At 42.0% G+C, this 25628-nt stretch overlaps 1 protein-coding gene across 3 annotated transcripts in view; it reads left to right on the top strand.

The window, feature by feature from the left end:
• HTR4 (5-hydroxytryptamine receptor 4) overlaps nucleotides 1–25628 on the top strand; it is a 369414-nt gene that overhangs the window by 169915 nt on the left and 173871 nt on the right. For all 3 annotated transcript variants that reach the window (XM_079916532.1, XM_079916531.1, XM_079916530.1), the window contains exon 3: nucleotides 6408–6650. The gene's annotated coding sequence lies outside the window, so the exon portion shown is untranslated. The remainder of the gene's footprint in view (nucleotides 1–6407; nucleotides 6651–25628) is intronic.

Genomic DNA, 25628 nt, shown 5'->3' with positions numbered 1-25628 from the left:
CTACTGCCACTATCATTGTCTAAACCACCACTAGCTCTCGTTGAAATTCTTGAAAATCTCATTCCTGGCTTTTACATTTTGTTACTCACCCTGTCAAAACTGTTGTCTGTGCAGCAACCACATGATCTTTGAAATGTATATTGGATTATAACACACTCCTGGCTAATAGTGCTTCAGTGACTGAAATCCTCTCCACCACACATAGTCAGTTTCTTTCTTTTGTACTCTGCTAAGGGCCACATGAACCTTCTTTCCATTCCTCAGCCCCCTGACTCTCTCTGCCTGCAGCTCTTTGTACCTGCCTGGAACAGTCCTCCCCCAGCTCTTCATAGACCAGACCCTTCTCATCTTAAATGCCTCATCCTAAGAGATGCCCATCCCCACTCTTCCTCTGTTAGTCTCCATCAGAGCTCCTTTCTAGTTCCTGCACCTCCCCTGTGCAGTTGGTAAGGATGTGTTTATTTGTTTGCTTGCTTTTTAAGTTGTCTATTTCTCCTGTTAGACTGTGAACTCTGTGAGGGAAGAACTCCTCTTACTCATGGTTGTGTCCCCAGAGCTGGCCATGGTGTCTGGCAGGTTGTTGTTTGCACTTGTAAAAAAAAAAAAAAAAAAAAAAAAGACTGAATGAATAAATGAAAAGAAGAGAGAGAGGGTCATAGATACAGACCCTGCAAGGACCTATATATTTTTTGTTCTGTCACAGTCAGTTTGGGCTGCTATAACAGAATATCGTAGACTGGGGGACTTAAACAATAGACATTTATTTCTTACAGTTCTTGGAGGCTGGGAAGTCCAAGATCAAGGTGCCTGCAGTTCTGGTGTCTGATGAGAGTCCTCTTCCTAGTTTTCAGACTGCCAGCTTCTCATTCATCCTCATATGGCTGAGAGAAAGATCATTTCTCTCCTGTCTGTTCTTACAAGGGCACAAATCTCTTTCATGATGGCTCCATCCTTGTGACCCAATTACATCCCAAAGGCTCCACCATCATATTGGGAGTTAGGATGTCAACAAATGAATTTTGGGGGGACATAAACATTTGGTCCGTAACACTATACAAATAAATTGTATTATTAGGATAAAGGAGGTAAGCTTTGTAAGTAATAAAAAGCTATCGTTTTATAAGCTGTCTTAAACATTTTCCTAAAAGAAAGGGCAGCAAATATAATGTGAATACTTAAAGAAGTGACATTCTTTTTACTTTGTAAAACGATATTTTTAGTATGTTCATTTCTCTTCTAATTGTTACTGCATTTATTTTGGTTCCCATGCGAACCTAGAGAGGGACTTTCCCTATTTTCCCCACCCCTTTGGGCTTCAGTAAAGGAAAATGGACATAAGGGATTCTTCAGGAACTGCTTCAAAATTCACTGTTCATCAGGTGGTTGACGATAGCAAGTACTTGCTGGGACTTGCTCAGTGCCAGATACTGTGCCTGGCATTGTGGAAAAGGAGGTGAATGAGATAGTGCTTACCAGGGAGGTTGGTGGCCACTACCTGAGTCATTTCAAAACAGTGTAGTAAGTGATGTGATGGGCTTTGCACAAGGTGTCAAGTGCAAAGAGATAAGTCAAAAGAGCTTCTGGAGAGACAGTGCCTAAACTGTGTTTGAATATTGTCCTGTAGCTACCCAAAAAATGGAAGGGAGAGAGAGTGGGAGGAACTCTCTCATCAGTTGTTAATTATTTTCCAATTTCAATTTAAAATCATTAAGAAGAATTGAAGCACACAAGGAAAAAAAAAGAGAGGAATTAAACCTCCGAAAAGTAAAAAGTACATCCTGCCCATTGCTTATGTCCTGTGCAAACGATTGACATGAGTCTAGGTAAAGAAAATTATGAACTATGTAAGAAAAGGAAATAACTAGACTTTTGTCATCTTAGGTTTTCCCAGATCAAAAAGGTCGAATAGCCACCTTTGGGATGTATTCAATAATATCATGTAAGGGAGTACCTTAGAGCAGGGGTCCCCAACCCCCGGACCTTGGCCTCTTAGGAACTGGGCTGCACAGCAGGAGGTGAGCAGCGGGCAAGCGAGCAAAGCTTCATCTGCCGCCCCCCATCGGTCCCCATCGTTCGCATAGCCTGAACCGTCGCTACACCCCCGCCCCCGAGGTCTGTGGAAAAATTGTCTTCCACAAAACCAGTCCCTGGTGCCAAAAAGGTTGGGGACCGCCGCCTTAGAGTACATGTGGGGTGGGGAGGGGTGTATCAATCTGAAAGGGGGTAAACCTGACCAGGTGACTGTTGGACTCTGCAGCCAGTAGGAAGGCTGATAATGCCACAGGTGAGGGGGTGATAGAGGGGGGTGCCCTGGTTGGTCTAGGACTAGTGTTTTATCAAAACACATCCAGCTATGTACAGTCATTTAAAAATAAACCAAATCCTTTGTAAATATGTCTCAACAACTGAAGTGGAAACATAATCCCTAAGGACTTTCAAGTTCTCTCTTTTCCTGCTTTCTCCTAGCTACCTCTCAAACTGCAGATTCTCCCTTCCAGTTTCTCTGCCCTCTCTCTCCCCATATCCTCATGTTCCTTCTGTTACCCTCACACACATCATTTCCTTTTGATCCTGCATCTTATAATCCCAAGAATGATAGGGAGGATCTCCCTTCCCAGGCAAGGAAGGACCTTCAAAAGCTAATTATTTTCATTCTGTCAGATGCTCATTAATTGAATCTGCAGAACTCAATTCTGCTACAGACATAGAATCCTAAGATGTGAGAAGCAGAAGGAAATGCGGGATCTTAGTACAGTGCTCTTGCTTTACAGATGAGAAATCTGAGGTACATAGAGGGGAAGCCAGAGTAGTTTCTCAGGACCGGGAACTATCTGATAAGTGAGGCCATATGTTCATATTTTAATAACTAAACTCCCTTGAATGAGGCTCAGAACTTAATTTCCTTATATTGAATTCCCATCCCCAGAAGATTCCTATTGTGTCACAGTGGGAATCACAATGCTACCTTAAAGATTCTTCTCATGAAGCCAGAATACATTTTTCCCTTCTACTTCTATGTTTGAACATGGTAATAATGTTTTTAAAAATTGCCTTCCTTGTTGGCATTTTTATTGATTCTTTCCCGGCAACTACCCAACATAATTAAATACATAATATGGAGCAAAATGTATAGAATCATCCAAATGCTTATTCTTGGTTATGATCTGCCAAGTTAAAACCTTGTAGGGAGAGAGTTTAGAACAAATGATAATAACAACGAGGTGCCTGGCACTGAGCCTAGAGGCTTGCATGCCTCGCTCAAGCCTTACAACACTCCTGTGAATGATGGGCCGTCATGTTTCCATTTCAGTAAGTCAAGGTTTAGAGAGATTAGGCTCCAGGTCAGATGGTAGAGCCAGACTCCAAGCCTACGTATGGTAGAATCAACGTCTGGGCGCTTAATCCGTCCATTTTACTCATCAAAAGACAAAATAAATCGATTCAAAGGTGTAATAACTTTACATTTCACAGTCTAGTTGTCATAGATGGATGCCATGAGAGTAAGCAGTTTCCACTGTGTGTAGAGCCCTGAAAATGATTTAATTTGGGGGGACTTTTTCCTATGGGCTGTGAGAAGGCTCATTAGATAGCCCCTTTGGGGTAGATCAACCAAAGTATCTGGTGACAGTTTCAATGTCTTATCAATTCCTGCCCTGCAATTCTATCTCCTTGTTCCTCCCTGTTCTCCAGTGTGTGTCTCCTGGAAATCTTTTTGGATTTCTGAGTCAACAGCAAAGTCAGTCCTTCCTGAGCAGGTCATGTGGCCTCACTGGTCATACACACACACACACACACACACACACACACACATATCATGATTGTCTCTTTTGCTTCACAATTCACTGTCAGTGTTTTTCTGGTTCAGGTACCAACATAAAACTATCTTTACATTCCTTTGATGATTATTACAACTCTGCTTGTCTATTAACTTTTTTTTTTTTTTTGCGGTACGTGGGCCTCTCACTGTTGTGGCCTCTCCCGTTGCAGAGCACAGGCTCCGGATGTGCAGGCTCAGAGGCCATGGCTCACGGGCCCAGCCACTCCGTGGCATGTGGGATCTTCCCGGACCAGGGCACGAACCCGTGTCTCCTGCTCGGCAGGCAGACCCTCAACCACTGCGCCACCAGGGAAGCCCTGTCTGTTAACTTTTAATTATTATTAAAAATAAATAGGGGGACTTCCCTGGTGGCACAGTGGTTAAGAATCTGCCTGCCAGTGCAGGGGACACGAGTTTGATACCTGGTCCGAGAAGATCCTGCATGCTGCGGAGCAACTAAGCCCGTGTGCCACAACTACTGAGCCTGCGCTCTAGAGCCCGCAAGGCACAACTACTGAAGCCCGCGCGCCTAGAGCCGGTGCTCCACAACAAGAGAAGCCACCTCAATGAGAAGCCCGTGCACCATAATGAAGAGTAGCCCCTGCTCACCGCAACTAGAGAAAGACCGTGTGCAGCAACAAAGACCCAACACAGCCAAAAATAAATAAAATAAAATAAATTTACTAAAAAAAATTAGACAAGTTATCTGTAGCTAAGTAATTTTTAAAGAAAAAAACTTAAAAAAATAAATAAGTAAATAGGATACAGTCACTGTTAAGTAACTAGGCTTTAATCAGGAATGAAAGCATAATGTAATTTCTCTTCCTTTCTCATCAGCCCATGGAGAAATCCAAATAGTGGTAGCAACTGTTCTTCAAGGTTAACATATTTTCCTGTAACTTTTTGTGGACCTAAGAATGCCTTAACCTAACAGATGACCCCCTAGGAAGGATTTTAGGCTTGGTAGTGGTCATCCATGCTTGTGGCATTAACAATGTGAATAGGTGCTTCATTTCCATTTCTAGCCTAATCTCTCATCCAAGGTACCAATGCTTAACCTCAGATAACTTGGAGGCATTGCTTTCTACATGTCCTTCAGCCAAAACAAATTGAATAAGTTTAAAACTGGACTCATTGTTATTCTAGAACTGTACTCTTCAGTATGCCATGTGTGGCTATTGGGCACATGAAATGGAACTAGTCTGAGTTGAGCTGTGCTCTAAGTGTCACCCACACTCAACTTCAAAGACTGAGTACAAGAAAAAGAATGCATAATATCTCATTAATGGTTTTTATATTGATTACATGCTGAAATGATCTTTCGTATGTATACAATTAAATAAAACATATTAAAATGCATTTCAGCTGTTTCTTTTTACTTTGTAAAATGTGGCTATTAGAACATTTAAAATTATGTAGCTTATGTATATTTCTGTTGGACAGTGATATGCTAAAATATCAAAGCTGGGAGGGATTGTCTAATCTCATCCCTCATTTTATGATTGAAGAGGGATAATAACTCATTATTGAGTAAATTTCACATACCTGATAATGTACCTTAGCACTTACATGTATTATCTAATTTAATCTTTACTGCAATCCTATGGTAGCTACCATGGTTATGCTCATTTTGGAAATGAAGTCTATGGAGGGGAAGTAGCTTGTCCAGTGTTGTAAAGCTTGTAACTTGGATGCTCTCTGTGTAGCTTCAAATTCCTATGAATGATGAAATACACAAGTACTTTTCAAGACATAGATACCATGGGTATGCTTCCGTGGTTCTCTCTCACTGAATCCACCTTTCTGTGGTAGCCACAGTACTATGGGCTAACTCCTCAACTATCTTTGCCTCCAATTCTGATCTCATTTCTCTTTGAAAAGAACATATACCCAGTTTAAAGGAAAAAGTCATTCCCTTGGAGCAGGGACCTCTACGATTACTGCAAAATTGATTTTATTAACTACCAAAGTCAAAGGAAAGTGACAAAATGTTAAGCTCTGTGATGGAAGGTGAGTTTCCATTCTTCCTAAAGCATCTTGCCTGTCACAGCAATGCATGCCCATGTGCCCGTGCACACACACGCACACTCATACATGTGTTCACACACGTCGCAAATCACTCTTCCCAGACTTAGTAGACATTTACAGTGTTTCATTTTCTCCCTAAAATCATGATGATTTTGCTTTGTGTTTAAAAGTCAATTGGCTAATTCATTTCAAAGGTGACTCTTCATATACATTTTATTATATATAAAATAGATAACCAACAAGGACCTACTGTATAGCACAGGGAGTTCTACTCAATATTCTGTAATAATCTAAATGGAAAAAGAATTTGAAAAAGAGTGGATATATGATTAACTGAATCACTTTGCTGTACACCTGAACATTGTACAGCAAACATTAATACAGCACAAACAACACAACATTGTAAATCAACTATACTCCAATATAAAATAAAAATTTTTTAAAAAGAAAAAAAGGTGCCTCTTTGACTTTGTGTTCTTAATCTGGAGTTTGTTGTAATTACTGGTGCCAACAAGAGATATCTATTTCAACTTTGTACCTTCTTTCCTTTTCTTTCCTCAAGGTACTTTATGACCCAGGTTGCCTTCTGGATCAGAAAGATACTGGAAGCTGTAAAACACACAAAGCCAGGTTTTATCACCTATGTGTGCAGAAGGACACCAGCCCTGAGTGTGTGCCACTTCATGCCCCTGTCACGTGATCCTCTGTTTACCTGACTCCACTTTTCCGGGTCCATCCCTGGATAGAGGATGAAAGAAGCCACAGTAAAACCTGGCTGCCTCGGGCTAGCTGCCCATTCATAGAGGTGAGTTGCTGTGTTCCTATGTTCATGTCTGTTTAGAGTATGTGGAATGCACTCTCAGGCTACACCTGCTGCTCTTAGCCCTGAGAGTGTGGCCCTCAGCACGAACGTGAGGACAGCCCAGTTAGCCTTTGGGGCGAGGCTGCTTCATTTCTCATCACTCTCAGCCCAGGTGTGGTCATATCCCCTGCTCTAGTTTCCCTCAACACAGCTGATGCCAGCTGGTGTTCCAGAATAGCTGTGTTATAAATGCTCAGGACTCTTTTCAATTAAAAAATATTTTAAACACATTCGGAAAAAAGTATATTGCCTTTTTCTGATCATCAAGTAAGATATGTAGAAAATTTGACAAATGCTGAAAAGTGTAAGTAAAAAAAGCAAGCATGAACTATGATTCTGCCACCCAGAGACATCCACTGCTAATATTTGGGGAAATTCCTCAGGAAATTCCTCATAGATTTTTAGTCCTGTACCACAGGCATTTCTACAAGTAGGATGCTATTAAATGTGCTGTTAGGCATCCACTTTTTTCTCTTCATATTATTTTGTGAATATTTTTACATATCATTTAGTAGTCTATGAGACCTGTTTGAAAATGTTTGTATGTGTGTATATACATGTACACAGTGCTTTCTAGTGATTTCTTCCATAATTTAAAATTTCTCTTAGATGGAGAATTATCCTGCATTCTGTATAACATTAATCTTCATGTGTGGTAGCCCTAGAGCTCCCCTAAATCATGTATTTTGGTGTTTTACTTCTTACTCTGTGGCCTCTCCATGACTTATTATATTGTCTTCATATTTTATTTTTTACATCAAAGTTTTAAAAAATCACATAATGCAGTGCTTATAGGAAAGAGATAGTCATCTGTCTATTTTTTCAACTATCCAAGAATCATTTGTCTCCAGAGAAGAGAATTTTTCGTTTGAGTTCATCTATCAGGACTGTTCAGTTTTGCAAATTACAGAAACATCAGCTGTATTGGTTAAGAATAGGTTTACTGAATATAATAGAAAATACAAATTAATAGTACGTTAAACACTTTATCATTTATTTTCTTGGGTAAAAAGATGCCTGAAGATATTCAGTCAGTCTTTGCTATGTAAGCTCCACATTGATCAGGGACCTGGGCTCTAATTTCCCCACTTCCTCATGGCTTCCATTTTCAAGGTTTCAAAATGCTTGCTTCTGGAGCTCCTCCGTCCACACAACAGGAAGGAGTAAGGAGCAAAAGAAAGATGGCATGCTCTAGCCATATTAAGAAACTTGAAGGAGTCTTCCTGGAAGTTCCATACAGAACATCTATTTAAATTTCATTGGCCAGAGCTCAGCCAAGTTCTGGGAGTTTGAGAATGTAGTCATTTATTTGGGATCAGTGCACCACTGAATAAAATTGGGTGTTTATTACCCATAGAAGTGATGAAGAATACTGTGTAGGCAATCAGGAAATATATTGCTTTACATAACTAAATAATTCAAGGTTTATCTATGGCTTCAGGTACAGTTTGATCCAGCTGATGATAACATCATCGGACTTTCGTTCCATTTCTCAGAGATCCTCTGGCTCATCTTCCTCATGCATTGTTTTTACCCACAGATGGGATCTGCCTAGAATGACAGAGTTGACTGGAGTATTTTATGATATTGTATCCTACACCTCACTGCCCAGAGAAGGACATTTTTTCTTTCTTCATTTGTGGTTGTTCATTGACCTCCCAATATCATATTCTCAATTCCTTCTCTGGTCACCTCTGCAACTTTAAATAGCACAATTAAACCTTCATTTCTTATTCCATTAATCACAGGGATGGACATCTCTTGACTCCCACGTTGTATGATAAGGACATTTACCACACGTTTAACCATTTACCACACCTTCTCACTTTTACCTGTCAAACTTTGCCAGTTTTACCTTTATTTATATAATGTTGAGATGGAGAAATATACGTTCTGAGCATCCTAGTTAAGTCTTCTTAAATGCCCCTAGGCTGATTCTAGAAGCTTAAAACAGAAAATAACATTTAAATCATTATGATATTATAAATATTGTCCTTGAGCATCCAAATGGTATGCTAGATGGTCAAAGAAACAAGTCTGTGCCACTCTAGTTAAAATCCTTCTAGTTTTGTTGTTGCTGCTGCTGTTGTTGTTTGGCCATGCCGCACGGCACACGGGATCTCAGTTCCCCGACCCGGGATCAAACCCGTGCCCCCTGCAGTGGAAGCGTGGAGTCTTAACCACTGGACTGCCAGGGAAGTCTCCCAATCCTTCTGTTTTTAAACACCACCAAACACCTTTACCATTTCTATAAGTTTTCTAAGATCCTGTTTAAACTGATTCACCTTTTTGTGTTTTTCCATAGAGAGGTCTTTTCCATGGTCATCTAGGCCAAATTAGACCAAGTGCTCCCAAGACCAGCAGCTTGGATATCTTATATCCAAGATGTAGGTCTGGAGCTCTGAAAAGAATTCTGGGCTAGAATGTAAAATTTGGGACCTGTTAGCATACAAATGATAAGGCAAGCACAGTGGATGAAATAGTATAGGGGCCTATAGAGAGTAAAAGAAGAGGAAGGGCTTTGACATTTAAGTGTTAGCCAGAGAAGGAGCTGGCAAAAGAGACTGAGCTTTTCAGATTTCAGCATGAGAGAATCAGTGAGCTGGGGGAGTAGCAGAGGTGATGTTGAACCTCGCACCTGGAACAGGGGTTCTTGCTTCAGCATTCCTGGCAGATGGCACCCAGCCTGTGCTTTGATACCTACAGTGCTAGACGGCTCCAAATGTTGAGACAGTCTTACACCAAGCTGAATTGTTTCTCCATAATATCCTGGCCCCTGTTTCGCTTTCTCATGCATGAAAAATCCAGCCCGATTTTATTGTGTCTCTCTGCATAATAGCTTTTGAAATAGTATGAGATAGTTAAGCGCCCAATACATATAATATCATCAACCATTAATGTTGCTTATTGTTATTATTATGATTTTTATTTCATGGTTGCTCTCAGCAAAGTCTTTGAAATCAGACAGCCTGAATTCTAACCTTGACTCTGACCCTTTCTAGCCATGTCATATCATCTCAATACCAAGTTCCTTAACCTTTTTTAGCGATGTGATTAGCAAATCATATGCACTCAATAAATGTTTGTTATGTAATAATAAAGAACAATAACACATACCATGAGCTCCATTTACCACTTGTGCTACCTTATTAACTTTTACAATGTGTTGAAATGATCTGTGTCCAACCCTATCTCCTGTAATTGGCTCTGGGTGCTTTGAAAAGAGGGATCCATCTTCTTATCTTATTCATCATATCCCCATGGTTGAGCACAGGGTCTGCCACAGAGGAAACTAGTAAAACTTTTGTGGGACAGATATTTGCCAACCCCCTAGCTACCCAGGTTGCCCTTCTTTAAACATAAAATGATAGCTCAAATCATCCACTAACCATCCTATTGTAAGTGCCCCCTTATTATCTGTGGGAGACCCCAAAAAGGGATTCTACACATGTACCTGGAATCCAAAGATGTCAGCCATACTCACCTTGTCCCTCTTTGCTCTGACCACCTCTGTTGCCTTCAGTGCTTCTTGGTGACAGGTCACTGCTGCCTCTGCCCTTCATGGGACTGTTGGTGTCTGTGCCAAGGAGTCTGGCTCTGAATGACCTGCTTCTCCAGGTGCAAGGATGGGCTTCCTCCCTGGGTCTGAGCTCTGCTTCATTAGTTGGGCCCTGAACACAGAGTATTGACTTGTGCCCAGCCTCTCACAAATCCTTCCTGAAGGGTCCTATTGGTTTTTGCTTCTAATCCCTTCTTGCTACAACTTAAACCAGTCCAAAGAATCTGGTGGGGTGAGAGGCCACTCCGTATCCCCAACTTTTCTCTTCTTCCCACTGTAGCTTCTACCCTCATTAGAGCCCCATCTTCTAGTTCCAGGGAAAAAGCTTCCAAATTTATGAATGGAACAAACTGATATAAGGCAGGGGAGGATGGGCAGTGTGGAGGGAGAAGCGACTTGTTCATATTAGGCAAAGCTAGTCAAAAGTATCCCACTACATAGAATATCCCCAAATACCCTGGTCCATGTTAAAATTAGTTTTGCCATATCCTGAATGTGGTGGTGGTTACATAACTCTATACATCTGTTAAAACTCACGGAACTGCACACCAAAAAATACAGTTAATTTTTACTATGTACAAATTTTAAAATAAGTTGTACAGTTTCAGTTGTGTCAGAGTTTTACCTGGCAGATCACACTCATGATGTTTTTCTTATGACTTGGCTGTTCTTGGAAGATTTGATTTTTATTGATAATAAAACATGGATTAGTTAACGGCCTTTTCAAACATAAATAGATTAAACCCAACAATATCAGGATGACTAGAGGACAAAGAACAACAAGCACAAAAAAGGGCCAGGAGCCTCTTATCTGGACAGTGATAACTCTGCTTGGCTGCCCTTTATTTGCCTCTATTCTCTGCTAATTCAGGCATTCAGTGTTCAAAGCAGGTTCATACAGACTTTGCCACATAGCAAGTTACTAAAAAGAGCCTATCTTTGAATTCTTGTGGTCTCATACTCTCTTCCTTAATACTGTTAATCCCCTTTGGAATAGACTGACTTCTGGACAGCTCTTTTCTGGCCAGAGGCAACCTGAAGCTTCTCTCCTCCTTCTCTGGATCCTCATCCACTTTTCATTTGCAGACATAATGTCACAGCATCTGAACCACCTGTTCCATTTCACAGCCCCTCCTGCACACTAGCCTATATCTCCCAAAGCCACATCCTCTCACAGAAGTGCATGATCATCCTTTCATTCACAGGGTTGTGGGTTCCTTTGGCCTCCAAGAGCCCTTGGTTCTTGGGCAACTCTGACCCACTGGAAAGCACAAATGCAAATCCAACTGTCTGTTCCTATTTCTATCCATTCAACTCTTACCAAGGAGTATCCGCTCTAAGCCAGGCTCTTCCTGAAGTTCAGAGTCTCTTACCTCTAGTAGCTTATGTTTTACTGGAGAGGCAGAGAGTAAGCAAGTAAAAAAAATACATCAATGAATTAGTTACAGAGTGAGATGAGGACTGTAGGTGACATAAACGGAGTGCTAGAACAAAAAATAATGGGATAGGGGATAGCTGGTCAAGGGGAATCCTCTCTGTACAAGAGATACTTAGGGCCAACCAGAGGAGAAGCATTTCAGGTTTATGAAACAGTAAACGCAAAGGTCCTGAGGCCAGAGAGCCGTGCGTGACTAAAAACCTATAGACCAGCATGGGTAGAACTCAGTGGGAGAGCAGAGTGTGTGAGCTGGGGTAGAAGAGGTAGCAGAGTTCAGGACAAAAGCTCCCTGGAGGCTGAATTGAGGAGTCTGAGCAACAAGCCTTGCTCATCAGGTCTGATTTGGGTTTGGGGGAGTGGGAGATAATTATATACTCCAGAATGTGTAGCAAAGTAAGAATAAACACGACCCTCTGTGGGAAATTTGATTGTTACAAACAACAAATTGCAAATGTTTCTCCATTTTCAACTTTAGAGGAGGCTTTGTTAGAAGTTGTTTCCTGACATAGAATGATTGTCTACAACAAGGTTCCCCAACCCCCAGGCCGCAGACTGGTACCGGTCTGCGGCCTGTTAGGAACTGGGCCACACAGCAGGAGGTGAGCAGCGAGGGAGCAAAGCTTCATCTGCTGCTCCCCATCGCTCGCATTACCGCCTGAACCATTCCCCTCGGCCATCCCGACCATGGAAAAATTGTCTTCCACTAAACCGGTCCCTGGTGCCAAAAAGGTTGGGACCGCTGCTCTACAAGGTAAACGGAGGACTCCAGTGAATGAATCATGTGAATGACATGTGCCCAGGGATGCCACAGTGTCTTGTTCTAGGGTCTTATTTATTCTGTGGTGTTTATTGAAATGAAGCCAGCCACTCTGGCTTCATTATAGGAAAGGTATTCACAGTTTGGTTTCCGTTATTTTACAGCTGCATTAAAACTCTTTGTCCAGCTGTTTAAATTTTTAGCAGCTCTTAGTGGATGGAAGGTATGCAGACTTCAGGTTTGTGAGTTCAAGAGAAGTTTTGATTTATTTCAGCAGTTTGGATTTGATTTCCATCTTCTTTGTTCCTTCCTCTTTGTCTCTGCCTACTTTCTTTCTCTCCGTCTCCCTCTCTTTCTCTCTCTCTCATACACACTCTATCTTGCAGCTAAGGCACCCAGAGTCAAATAAAGTTAAAACAAGCTTTGAAACTTTTAAGATAACCCCCATGGTGTGTTGCTGATAAGGTGCTTCAGTCCGTGGCAGGCTGCTATGCAGTAAATACGCAACAGGACATTTGTACCAGTTGAGCAAAGTGTGGACAACCAGAAGAGAAAAAATAGTATTTTTTTTCTGTAGACTAGAAGAAATTAACAATAGAAAACCTTAACATTTTTAAGTTTATAAATGAAGTAATAGAATCAAAGCTTTCTTAATCTCCTGTGAATGGTGTTTCTGGCCTGGTAGCTCCACTGAGCTGTTTGTACCAGAGGCTTCCTGGCAGGGAAGCTTGGCCTGGAAGGCAGAACAGCATGATGCCAGGCACATCTCAGGGGCTCGTAGTGGCCATTTATTATTTTCAGGCTGTCAGCTTCCATTTTGCCTTCCTAACAGCACCCCAAATTTACTGGGGAAGTAAAATCTCCCCTACTGTGTGTAGTCTTGGTGAAAGGACTAGGTCTTTCCTTCCTCACTCTCTGATTCAGAACAGGGGAAGGAGGGGATACAAAGTTAACTTCAGCCTGTCTGGTGTGTTCTCCAGTGACTTTGGACTTGGTTGAGTGACCCAAGGATGGAGAACTGGTAGAGGCCATTCGCCATATCAGGAGGGATGGCACACGGTCCTGATGGAGTTCCTCTGTGAACCAGGTGCTTCACTTTCTGCTTTTTGGTTCTCTGGAACTCTTCCTGGTACCTGATTCTCCAAGCTTGGCTTCCAGTAGCTCAGCAATTCTGTATGTCCCTAAATAACATTCCAATAATTTCCCTTTTGCTTAGGTTATCTAGAGTTCTTTTCTGTTGCTTGCTGTTGAAGGCCTTAATTGAGATGGTACAATAAATGTTCCCAGACTGAATGAATTAATGGAATGAATTATATTTCAAGCCTTTTGTGATTTTCCCCTTCTTTTGTCATAGTCAGAGAATTAAATCTCATCTGTAGATGAATTTTCTTGGAATTTGGAAAAATATCAAAGTTTTATACAATTTTCCTATTGGAGGCAAAGCTATTTTAAAAAAACAATTAAACCTAAGTTTTAAATATAGGCTTATTGTATGGTAGTTAGGAAATAAAGATAAACATAAAAAAGAATATAAAAAATTCATAAACATCTTTCTATGTAATAAATATCAGTTGACAAAACAATGTTTGATAACTGAATGGTATCTCATGGTAGAGATAATATATTTAGAGAATCCCCCATTACATTTGGGCTATTTCCAATGATTCACTCTTATAAAAGATCCTGCATTGAACATGCTCTTAGATAATCCTCTGTAAACATAGGCTTATTATCCTTATGATACATTTTAAGTAGTAGAATTGTTGGACCAAAGAGTTTGCATGATTATAATCATTTTACTTATAATAGTAGCCCCTTTTAAATGAAGTGGATAAAAAGGAACTTTTATTGTGGGAGTCTTCTTCAGCAAAAGCAAAACAAAAACAAACATAAAACAAAGAAAAGGAAAGAAAAGTCTATGATTTAAGCTATGAATCAAAGCAGTCCCATTTAAAACCTCATTGCATTAACTGAGGTGCTTCAATTGACCAGCCCAATTAAATAGAGCCAGACGGTACAAGAAAAAATTATTAATAGCCCTGTCTGTTCAACACAACCAGACATTGCACTTGCTCTCTTCATCCATTCATTCAAGAAATGGTTATTGAATCCCTACTGTGTACCTGGCATGGATCTAGGGGCTGGGATGTAGAAAGGGAGGTAAGACCTGTTGTCCACCTTGGAGGCACTCACTACCCAGTGTCCAAGCAGAACTTTAAATAACTCACAGTCACACAGTGTGGTGGTAACTGCTGCAGTAGAGAGAGGAAAACAGCATTGTGGGAACAGAGAACCTGGAGCAGTTTCAACCTGTACATGTAAAGTCCATTCTTCTCTCTCGTTCCCTTCTCTCCCATTAGAAAGCACCAATTGAAATGGAATATACCTTGAAAAATGCAAAGTTCTTTGTATTTGAGAAATTAAGGAAGGGAGAGATCACGGACAGCTCCATGGAATCCATGAGCGTTGAAGAGAGGTACGACAGGCAGCATCTGGAGGAGGGCACTCTGGAGAGGACATTGTGAGCACTGGTACAGACAAAAGAAAAGCAAGTGTTCAGGGAACAGATTGCTTGAAACACAAGGTTTGGGTATACCAAGAAGGCTGAAAAGAGGGGCTGCCTTGGATTGCTGTTAATAATAAGACAAGGCATTCATGTGTACCTCCATAAGTAAAAGAGAGGCATTGCATTAGTTACCTATTCCTGGTGCAACAAATTACTTAGTGGCTTAAAACAACCCAAATTCATTATTGTTCAGCTGTCTAGAGCAGAGGTCTGACATGAGTCTTACAGCACTAAAATCAAGGTGTGTTCAAGGCTGCCTTCCTTTCTGGAGACTCTAGAGGAGAATCTGTTTCCTTGCCCCCACCTCAGCTTCTGTATTCCTTGGCTTGGGACCTTTCTTCTTCCTTGAAGGCCAGCAACAGCTGCTCAAGTCCTTCTCACACTGCATCACTCTTGACCTCCTCTCATGCCCATCACTTCTACTTTCAAGGACCCTTCTAAAGGCCCACCTGTGCAACCAGGATAATCTCTCATCTCAAGATCCTTAACTTAATCACATCTGATTCAGTCCAATGGGAATAGGGAGGAGAGAACAGCTGCCTGTGGAAGAGTGGGGAGAGACTCCCTAGGAAATGGGAAGAGGTTGAGTGGAGACTGGGGAGAAGGGGAAGAGAGGTAGAGAGTTGTCAGAGATGATTCAGGCTTTGCACTCCCAGGAGGGTGAGGATAATGGTGTCATTCATCAGGAATATTTGGTTTAGGGAACTGGCATAGTGGTAAATTTAAGTTTGGATCCTTAGAGAAATAACTGACTTTTCCACTTTCAAATTTTGAATGGGGATATAAGATCAATAAAGATTCAAGACATCTACAATCCAGGGAGAGAAATAATGGGTGGGAACGGCTGAGAGTGAGGAGTGTTGACACAGAGACAGGGCACAAAGAAAGTAAAGAAGAGATACCTAGGGTGGGGAGAGACTGAGATGGGAAGAGAGAGATAGAACAGAGAAAAAGTGTACAAGTAAGATGGGGAAGAAACACAGACCATGAGGAAGACAGACCAGGCTGGCAAAAGAAGGAGGAAGAGAAAGGCAGGAATATCAACAGAGAGAATCTCAGAAAGGGACCAGCTCAGAGGTTTCTGGCATGAATACATTAGTCAATTTAAATTTCCAGTTCACTTGGGTTGTGCTCACAATTGTAAGTTAATCATTTTTAAGATTGTCTGGAAAGATTTATTTACTTTTGCAGGTTAATTACTGTCACAGCTCCTCTGTTTGTCAGGCTTCCACGTAGACTCTGTGTTCCTGGAGGGGGTGAATTATCCTACCTATAGGACCTTTGGCCCCTCACCTGTCTCATCAAAGGAAGACTTCTTTCCTCTTCCCTTCTCCAAATGGCCTAACTCTTGAATTGTTTTGTCCCTGGAATCTGAGGCCTTGGAAAGATGTGTTGAGGAAAAATGTTTTTCATTCTTTCACAGTTCTTCACAGATATTACAATGCACTAGTGACACACAGGCAGGAGCTTTGGACAGTCTCAACACAACTGGGAGTTTATGGTCCCCGTTTTACAGATGGGAGCAGTGAGTCTGGGCTTTCGTCTAACCCCATACTCAAGGTCACAAGTGGAAAAAGCTGGGAGAATAGGCTTCCTGCAGATGGGGGAAGCAAAACAAGTATTGGCAGGATCACTTAGGAAGACCAGTCGATTGAAACACTGACCCTGGAAAACCTGGAAGCCTTGTATCTAAGGGACTACGGATCTCACTCTGAACCCTGCTCCCAAACTAACTGTGCCCAGGCAGAGTCAGAGGCATGAGAAGGAAGTAGGCTGTAGATTTCCCTTAGCACGGACACCACAGGCACTTTCCGTGTTCACGTTTATTATCTTTCAGTAGAGGAATGAGTACTCAGAGAGGTTAACCAAGTTGCCCAGGGTTACCTAGGAGCCAGCAGTGAGCCCAGGGCTAGCTTCCTCTGTTGGGCAGCGCTCCCCGGGGAAGGCGCCCTGCTGGCCCGCCCCGAGGGGTGAGGTCCCTCCGTCACCCCTGCGCCCACTGCCTTGCGCGCCCGGACGCGCCACAGCCACCCTCGGCGTCCGCAGGGGGCGGCCGCGAGGACCACGCGGGCTGGGGGCTGCTGAGCCTGAGGAGCCAGTCTCGGCCGGCCGGGAGGAGGACGATGCTCGGCCAGCCCCGGTGAGCCTGCGCTGCGGTCCCTCCGCCCGCAGACCCGGGCGGGCCCGCGCCTCGCGCTCGCCAGCCTCCCAGTGCGGGGGATGAAGCCCGCACCCGAGGGGGCGGCGGGGAGGGCGCAGGCAGCGGCTGGGAGCGCGGCGGCAGAAGCTTGGCTCCGCGGCGAGAGGTGGCGGGTCCGGTCCGCCGGGGCGCCTCGCTCCCTCGCCTCAGGCGGAGGGTAAGGTGCGGCGAGGGCGCAGGGGTCACGACCCTGCGAGTCCTCGTGTTGGCGGGGACGCGGCGGGGGCGGGGCAGCGCGACGGCGACGCGCTGGGGGCTCTGGACTTATGGGACCCGGCTTTACCTCAGGGATGGGCTGCATGGCGGCTCAGGCTGTAGGTGGGCTGGCTGGTCGTGTAGGACATGCTTCCAGCGTGGGACCACTAGGGTTGGGGCTAGTGCCCTACACTTGTGTACGTAAGTACTTGTGAAACTGTGTGCTCGCTGGCTCTGTGAGGTAGTGTGTGTAAAGGGTGTGTGTGAGAGAGACATAACATAGGCTGTGCGTATATAACCGTGTGTGTGTGTGTGTGTGTGTGTGTGTGAGAGAGAGAGAGAGAGGGGGGGGGAGAGACAGGGAGAGACAGGGTACATGTGTGGACAGTATGGATGATCCTCTGTCTAACTGTGTGTGTGTGTGTGTGTGTGTGTGAGTGAGACAAGATATGCATACCCGGAGTGTATACCTGGCTGTGTGTGTAAGTGACCGTGAGTGTGTGGCCATGCTGTGCTGCATGAAATGTTCGCTGTGGCTGCCAGTGCTAGCTTCCTGTGGTTGTCTTTCACAGAATCCCAATCCCAATTTAAGATGCATTTCTTCTCAACTTGCTACCCAGTGTGTGGCACTGTGGTGTTAGTTGCCTTTGGAAGAAGTGGTTGTTGATACAGGGAAGTGATGTCTGGCAGAGGTGGAGAAGTCATGGCATGAGCTTGTCTTCCTAGAAGACATTGGTTTGATTTCCCATTGGTTCATTAAAATACACAAAAAATGTTTCTTAGGGTACAGGTTTGGCATGAACCAAACGGTGGCTTTTGATGGAAGGACACTGAGGCTAGTTTGCTCTCCTGTCTTAATATTGCTGGGACGGAGTCCCCAGGTCAATAGCTGTGGGTGACCCTGGAGGTGGTGGGTGGTGTTTGCCTAGTCCCCTGTGTGAAACTTCAGCATCGGTGATGAGGGAGGAGAAGTTGCTGCGTGCTGCTGGTGAGCCCAGATGATGAAGGGAAAGGACACTGGTGATGGATGCAGTTCCCTAGAAACAAGGAAGAAGTCAGGACATGGGATGAGACTCGTGGAGCTCTGAGGAGCAGCTCTCAAGAAACGATGAGTGCGGAAAAAATTAGTATAAAGTAAAGAGGATTTGCATCATCCTCAAGTCGTTTTTCTGTCTTACGTTTATTTTTTCCATGCCACCCTTACTGAGCCTACACTCACTCCTGTGTTTTGGGAAATGTCTTCGTTATAATTATTATTGTGCAGTTCAGTGGGTCATCATTTAAACTCCAGGAGAACTATAGCACATCAGGCTAGCAGGAGCTTCAGGGAGTGTTCAATTCAGCACATGTTGAGCAGACAGAGGTCCTAGGGCTCAGAGGACAGTGATGCTCTTGGTTCCTCTGAGTTATCTGGATTTCACTCCTGAAGCTGCTCCTTCTAGGGGCCACAGCGGCCTTGTAACCTCCAAACTGAATGTGTTTTCTTCCATTCGAGTTCTCCCGGACCTCCCTGACGCTGTTCATCCCCTCATCTCTTTCCTTAACTTCACAGACTGAAGAACAGCACCTGAAACCCAGCATAAGTACCTGCTACCCAGATCACCTCCTGACTATCCCATCTATTACTGAACCACCACCATCCTTCAAGTCACCCTGGCTGGGAACTGAAGTCACCTCTTTATTTCTCCTCTTTCTTTATCAGTAGCGACCACAGCTTAATCAATAGTCGGGTCTTATCCATTTTTGCTCCATGTCTCTTGAACCTAGTTTTTTTGTTTGTTTTTTATTCCCACTTCCAGCACCTAATCAGGTGAGACCCATATTCAGGGATTTCCAGAGATAGGAACAGATGTAGACTGTGATCATTGAAAAATGCAAAATAAAGGCACATAGAGAAGTCCCTTGATATTATCAGTGAGTAATAAATAAGTTCTTTGGAAGAATCTGGACCTTCTGATGGTTGTAGTATTATGTGGCCTAGATCAAGTCTCTTGGCCTTTCTAAATCTCAGTTTCTTCATCTGTGAAATGAAATGGAAGATTTCAACTAGAATCTATTTGCTAAATCATATCCAAGGTTTTTTCCAGCTCTAAAATTATCTGATTATCATCGATGTTCTTTGTTTTAGTGAGAAAATTTTATCCTAATGTCTTATGATTACCTTCCAATATCTAACCGTCTTTTTTAAAAAAGAAATTCAGTTTGTCTTCAGGGAAAGGAATTAGGCAAAGGGAAAAGGGTGAAAATGCACTATTGACTTAGTTTTGTGGTTGAGCATTAACTGCACACATCAAGCCTTAGAGTTGAAAAGGTCTTATAGGTCACCCATTCTCACCTCCATCAAGTGCCAAAATCTTCCATACTATTGCCTTTTTGAAAATTAAAAAAAAAAATCCGTCAAGCCTTCTTAAGATAACTTCAAACAACATTGTAATTCAGGGTTTCTCAGACCTCTTGTACCATTAATGTTTTGGGCTAGATAATTTTTTGTTGTGAGGGCCTAGCTTGTCCATAGTAGTACGTTTAGCAGCATCTCTGGCACCAATTAGATGCCAGTAGCAACTCCCTGTTGTGATAACCAAAAATATCTCCAGATATTACCAGTATCTCCTTGGGGGACAAAGTACCCCCCAAACACCTGTTGAGAACGACTGTTGTAATTCAAACACAAGTCTTGGGGTCTTGAACAGACCTTACAACAAAGTATTTTAGTAGATAGATGAACTGCTGTGTTGCTTGCTGCTTTTCCACCCCTTTCCAAATTAGCCACCCTCACACGTTCACCTTTATCCCTTCTGGTTTCTCACTGCCTTGTTGCTATGTCTGGAAATGCTCAAGATGCTGCTGAAGGCTGAGGAGTGTTTTAGAGACAACATAGTAATGATCCTAATAACTTACATTAATCCAGCCCTTATTATGTGCTAGACACAGTTCTAAATGTTTTACATGGATAATCTCATTTAATCTGCATTAAGAATCCTATAAGAGAGATACTTTATTCTCTCCGTCTTAGAGGTGGGGTAACTCATACTTAAGAGAGGTGGAATAACATGTCCAAGTTCATTTAGCTGTGAAGTGGTGGAGCTGGGGTTGGGTTGTGTGCTCCAGAGTCTTTGTTCTGAAACTTTATTCCCCACATTAAACTGCCTCTGAGAATGGGATCTTGATGTTACAGGGTAGAAATGATCTTAAACATTGTCTGTTTCAGTTGTAGAATCAAGTCTGCTTCTAGGAAGATTAGACACTGTGAGGTTGATAGTTGTGTTCAGTTGACATATTGTGACTTCTTAGCTTTTTTGTCTTCTCTCTCTCTGTAATTCAGGTTATTCAGAAATAGCTCTAAGGCATATGCAGAGTGAGAGAGGTGGTGGCAGGGTTGGTTAAATTGGGGGAGAAGGGCTCAAGGGAAAGGAAGAATGGCAGAAAGAAGCAAACAATGGATGAGACATTTCTTTTTCCATTAAGTCCTCACTATTATCTAAACTTTTGGTATCTCTTCTATCACCCAAACTAAAGTTGCCATATTTTTATCAATTCCCTCCTTCTGTATTCTTCTTGGCCTGCCCTTTCATTCTTCCATTCTGCTTGCTGTTTTTATACTTTGGGGCAGTAGAAAGTAGTACACATTTGGACAGAGGGAAATATAAGTGTGATATAAATAGCCACCAAACAGGCTTATCGTTGGGGCTAACCTTAAGTACAGTCAGAGTAAGAATGACTACTTTACCAATTACCATTAATATTGAAGATCCAAGGCAAGCCCTAAGAAGGTTGACTTTAAGACCCTATATCAACATACAGATTGCTGATCCCCACTCCTAGAGTTTCTGATTCAGCGCTTCTGGGTTAGGGTCTGAGGATTTGCATTTCTAACTGATTCTCAGATGATGCTGATGCTGCTGGTCCAGGGACCACAATTTGAAAACCACATGGTTAAGACCCTATAACCAAATAAAGCTCACAACTCACCCATTTGAAATTTTTTAAATAAAAAGATATCTTATTTTTAAGATAACTAAATATTTGGATTTAGGAGAATCAATAAATAAAGCAAGATTGAAAGACAATAACTGCTAGGGGCTAATTGACATCTCTCACGAAGCGTCTAAGCTTTGCCTCTCGTTTTGAATTTCAGAAAAATGTATTCTTTTTCTCAGCTGTGATACTTCTGAGTTAATAGTTATGATCTTAGATCTTTTCTTGTTCCCTCCTTCCACCTACAACTCAATTTGGGTGATAAAAGTCCTCATTAGTCACAGAATAATCCCAATAAAAAGTACTTTAATATCTTATCTACTGTCAGATAAATTCTGACCAGTCTTTCTGAGATTAAGAAATATATGTTATCTGTGCATCCAGCGTTTGCTTCCTGTTGCTTTGTACATTTTTCCCTTTCGAATCATCAGCAGCACAATGAAGAAACCCAACAGAAACTCCAGTCAAAACATTAATATGTAACTGATTAATTTTTTTTTAATTTCAATCAGAAAAGTTTCTTTTAAAACCAAATTTCAAACTCAGTCAACTCCTTCCTTCTTCTTGACTGCCAGCATCAGTCTCTTTTTGCATGACCACACATCCTCCACCTAAACAAGGTGTCTCCGAGTACTTACTCAGAAAGATTTAGTTATTGTGAAACTCAGATGCAATTAAAATAATGTTTATTGGATATTTACTCTGTACTGTGGAGTTGTTACACCTAGTCTTTTTAAATTTTTCAATCAGTCACTGAGAGATGAGGGGTTTTTGTTTTTGTTGTTTAGAGATGAGGAAACCAAGGCCTGGAAATTTAAATAAACTCTTATATTATTAGAAAGCTAATTGTATTAGTAAATATATATTTTTCCTCATACATAATAAAAGCCAACTTTAGCTTGCTTAAACAGAAAGTGAAATTTATTGGAAGGATAATGGGGCTTCTCATAGATCAAGGAACTAGACCCCAGGAAGGACAGAAACCAGGTCATCTCTGGAGAACTCAGTTGCAGGCATTCACAATCTTCTCCCCATTGCTCTTCAGTTAATATGACACATTCCCACAAGTGTGTCTCTTGGTTCAAACTCTCAAGAGAAAGGATCTGATGGCCCAAGGTCATAGCAGAAGAGTAGTTGCCGTGGGCTCATGCTTGTATTGTGGTAGGTATTCCTAGTAAAAGTGGTCTAGAAGATGCTTGAATGAATATCTCCTGTTGTCACATACCTAGTTGGCAGAGACAGAATTTGAACTCAGGTTTGACTCTAAATCTGATGCATGTCTCCTACCAGAGGGATAGTTGAGAGAGAAACACATTAATTTGGCATGTAATAATGGCCATTTGCCTTTGTTTTCAAGGTCCTCCCCATGTTAACCATTCCCTGTGTAGGGTCCTGCACCTTTCGTTTGTGCATACCTCCTGGTTTCTCATACTTCTGTGACTGCATCCTGGCTCCTCTCTGTCAATCTGGTCTCTATGGCTTCTCACTCTGCTTATGCATGTCATGCCTCTGGCTCACCTAGCACAGCTCTGACTCACAGGTTGTACGAGCTGAAGGGATCTATCATCTTGTCCCATCTTCTACCTCTATAGTAAATAATCATTTCTAAAATATGACAAGCACTTACCGTGAGCATTGCTGAGAGCTCTATATCTGATCCAACTCTTCTACCAAACGTGTTGTTGCCTTTGTGGGGGTTTATTTCCCAATATTTTATTGTAAAAAAACGACTTAAAAGTTGAAAGACTTGTATAGTGAATACCCATATACTTACCACATAGGTTCTACAATTAACATTTTACTAACTTGCTCTATCATATTACTATCTATTCACTCCTCTATCCATTCAGCAATTCATTTTTTGGATGATTTCAAAGTAAGCTGTTGTTCCTTTTTTAAAAATTTTTAAAATTTTTTATTTTTATTTTTTTAAACATCTTTATTGGAGTATAATTGCTTTACAACGGTGTGTTAGTTTCTGCTTTATAACAAAGTGAATCAGTTATACATATACACATGTTCCCGTATCTCCTCCCTCTTGCGTCTCCCTCCCACCCTCCCTATCCCACCCCTCTAGGTGGTCACAAAGCACCGAGCTGATCTCCCTGTGCTATGTGGCTGCTTCCCACTAGCTCTGTATTTTACATTTGGTAGTGTATGTATGTCCATGCCACTCTCTCACTTCGTCCCAGCTTACCCTTCCCCCTCCCCGTGTCCTCAAGTCCATTCTCTATGTCTGCGTCTTTATTCCTGTCCCTCCCTAGGTTCTTCAGAACCTTTTTTTTTACATTCCATATATATGCGTATATGTGTTAGCATACAGTATTTGCTTTTCCCTTTCTGACTTACTTCACTCTGTATGACAGACTCTAGGTCCATCCACCTCACTACAAATAACTCAATTTCATTTCTTTTTATGGCTGAGTAATATTCCAATGTATATATGTGCCACATCTTCTTTATCCATTCATCTGTCGATGGACACTTAGGTTGCTTCCATGTCCTGGCTATTGTAAATAGAGCTGCAATGAACATTGCGGTACGTGACTCTTTTTTTTTTTTTAATTTATTAATTAATTAATTTATTTTTGGCTGTGTTGGGTCTTCGTTTCTGTGCGAGGGCTTTCTCTAGTTGCGGCAAGTGGGGACCACTCTTCATTGTGGTGTGCGGGCCTCTCGCAGTCGCGGCCTCTCTTGTTGTGGAGCACAGGCTCCAGATGCGCAGGCTCAGTAGTTGTGGCTCACGGGCCTAGTTGCTCCGCGGCATGTGGGATCTTCCCAGACCAGAGCTCAAACCCGTGTCCCCTGCATTGGCAGGCATATTCTCAACCACTGCGCCCCCAGGGAAGCCCCATGACTCTTTGAATTATGGTTTTCTCAGGGTATATGCCCAGTAGTAGGTTTGCTGGGTCGTATGGTAGTTCTATTTTTAGTTTTTTAAGGAAACTCCATACTGTTCTCCATCAGTTTACATACCCACCAAAAGTGCAAGAGGGTTCCCTTTTCTCCAAATCGTCTCCAGCATTTATTGTTTGTAGATTTTTTGATGATGGCCATTCTGACTGGTGTAAGGTGGTACCTCATAGTAGTTTTGATTTGCATTTCTCTAATGATTAGTGATGTTGAGCATCTTTTCATGTATTTGTTGGTAATCTGTATGTCTTCTTTGGTCTTCTGCCCATTTTTGGATTGGGTTGTTTGTTTTTTTGATATTGAGCTGCATGAGCTGCTTGTAAATTTTAGAGATTAATCCTTTGTCAGTTACTTCATTTGCAAATACTTTCTCCCATTCTGAGGGTTGTCTTTTCAACTTGTTTATGGTTTCCTTTGCTGTGCAAAAGCTTTGAAGTTTCATTAAGTCCCATTTGTTTATTTTTGTTTTTATTTCCATTTCTTCAGGAGGTGGGTCAAAAAAGATCTTGCTGTGATTTATGTCATAGAGTATTCTGCCTATGTTTTCCTCTAAGAGTTTTATAGTGTCTGGCCTTACATTTAGGTCTTTATTCCATTTTGAGTTTACTTTTGTGTATGGTGTTAGGGAGTGTTCTAATTTCATTCTTTTACATGTAGCTGTCCAGTTTTCCCAGCACCACTTACTGAAGAGGCTTACAATGGAGCACCATATACTCCATTGTATATTCTTGCCTCCTTTATCAAAAATAAGGTGACCATAGGTGCATGGGTTTATCTCTGGGCTTTCTATTCTGGGCTTTCTATTCTGTCCCATTGATCTATATTTCTCTTTTTGTGCCAGTACCATACTGTCTTGATTACTGTAGCTTTGTAATATAGTCTGAAGTCAGGGAGCCTGATTCCTCCAGCTCTGTTTTTCTTTCTCAGGATTGCTTTGGCTATTCAGGGTCTTTTGTGTTTCCATACAAACTGTGAAATTTTTTGTTCTAGTTCTGTGAAAAATGCCATTGGTAGTTTGATGGGGAATGCATTGAATCTGTAGATTGCTTTGGGTAGTATAGTCCTTTTCATAGTGTTGATTCTTCCAATCCAAGAATATGGTATATCTCTCCATCTGATTGTATCATCTTTAATTTCTTTCATCAGTGCCTTATAGTTTTCTGCATACAGGTCTTTTCTCTCAGGTAGGTTTATTCCTAGGTATTTTATTCTTCTTGTTGCAGTGGTAAATGGGAGTGTTTCCATAATTTCTCTTTCAGATTTTTCATCATTAGTGTATAGGAATGCAAGAGATTTCTGTGCATTAATTTTGTGTCCT

The sequence above is a fragment of the Stenella coeruleoalba genome (assembly GCF_951394435.1).
Source record: "Stenella coeruleoalba genome assembly, chromosome: 3".
Lineage (NCBI taxonomy): Eukaryota > Metazoa > Chordata > Mammalia > Artiodactyla > Delphinidae > Stenella > Stenella coeruleoalba.
This window is presented reverse-complemented; position numbering and strand designations above follow the sequence as displayed.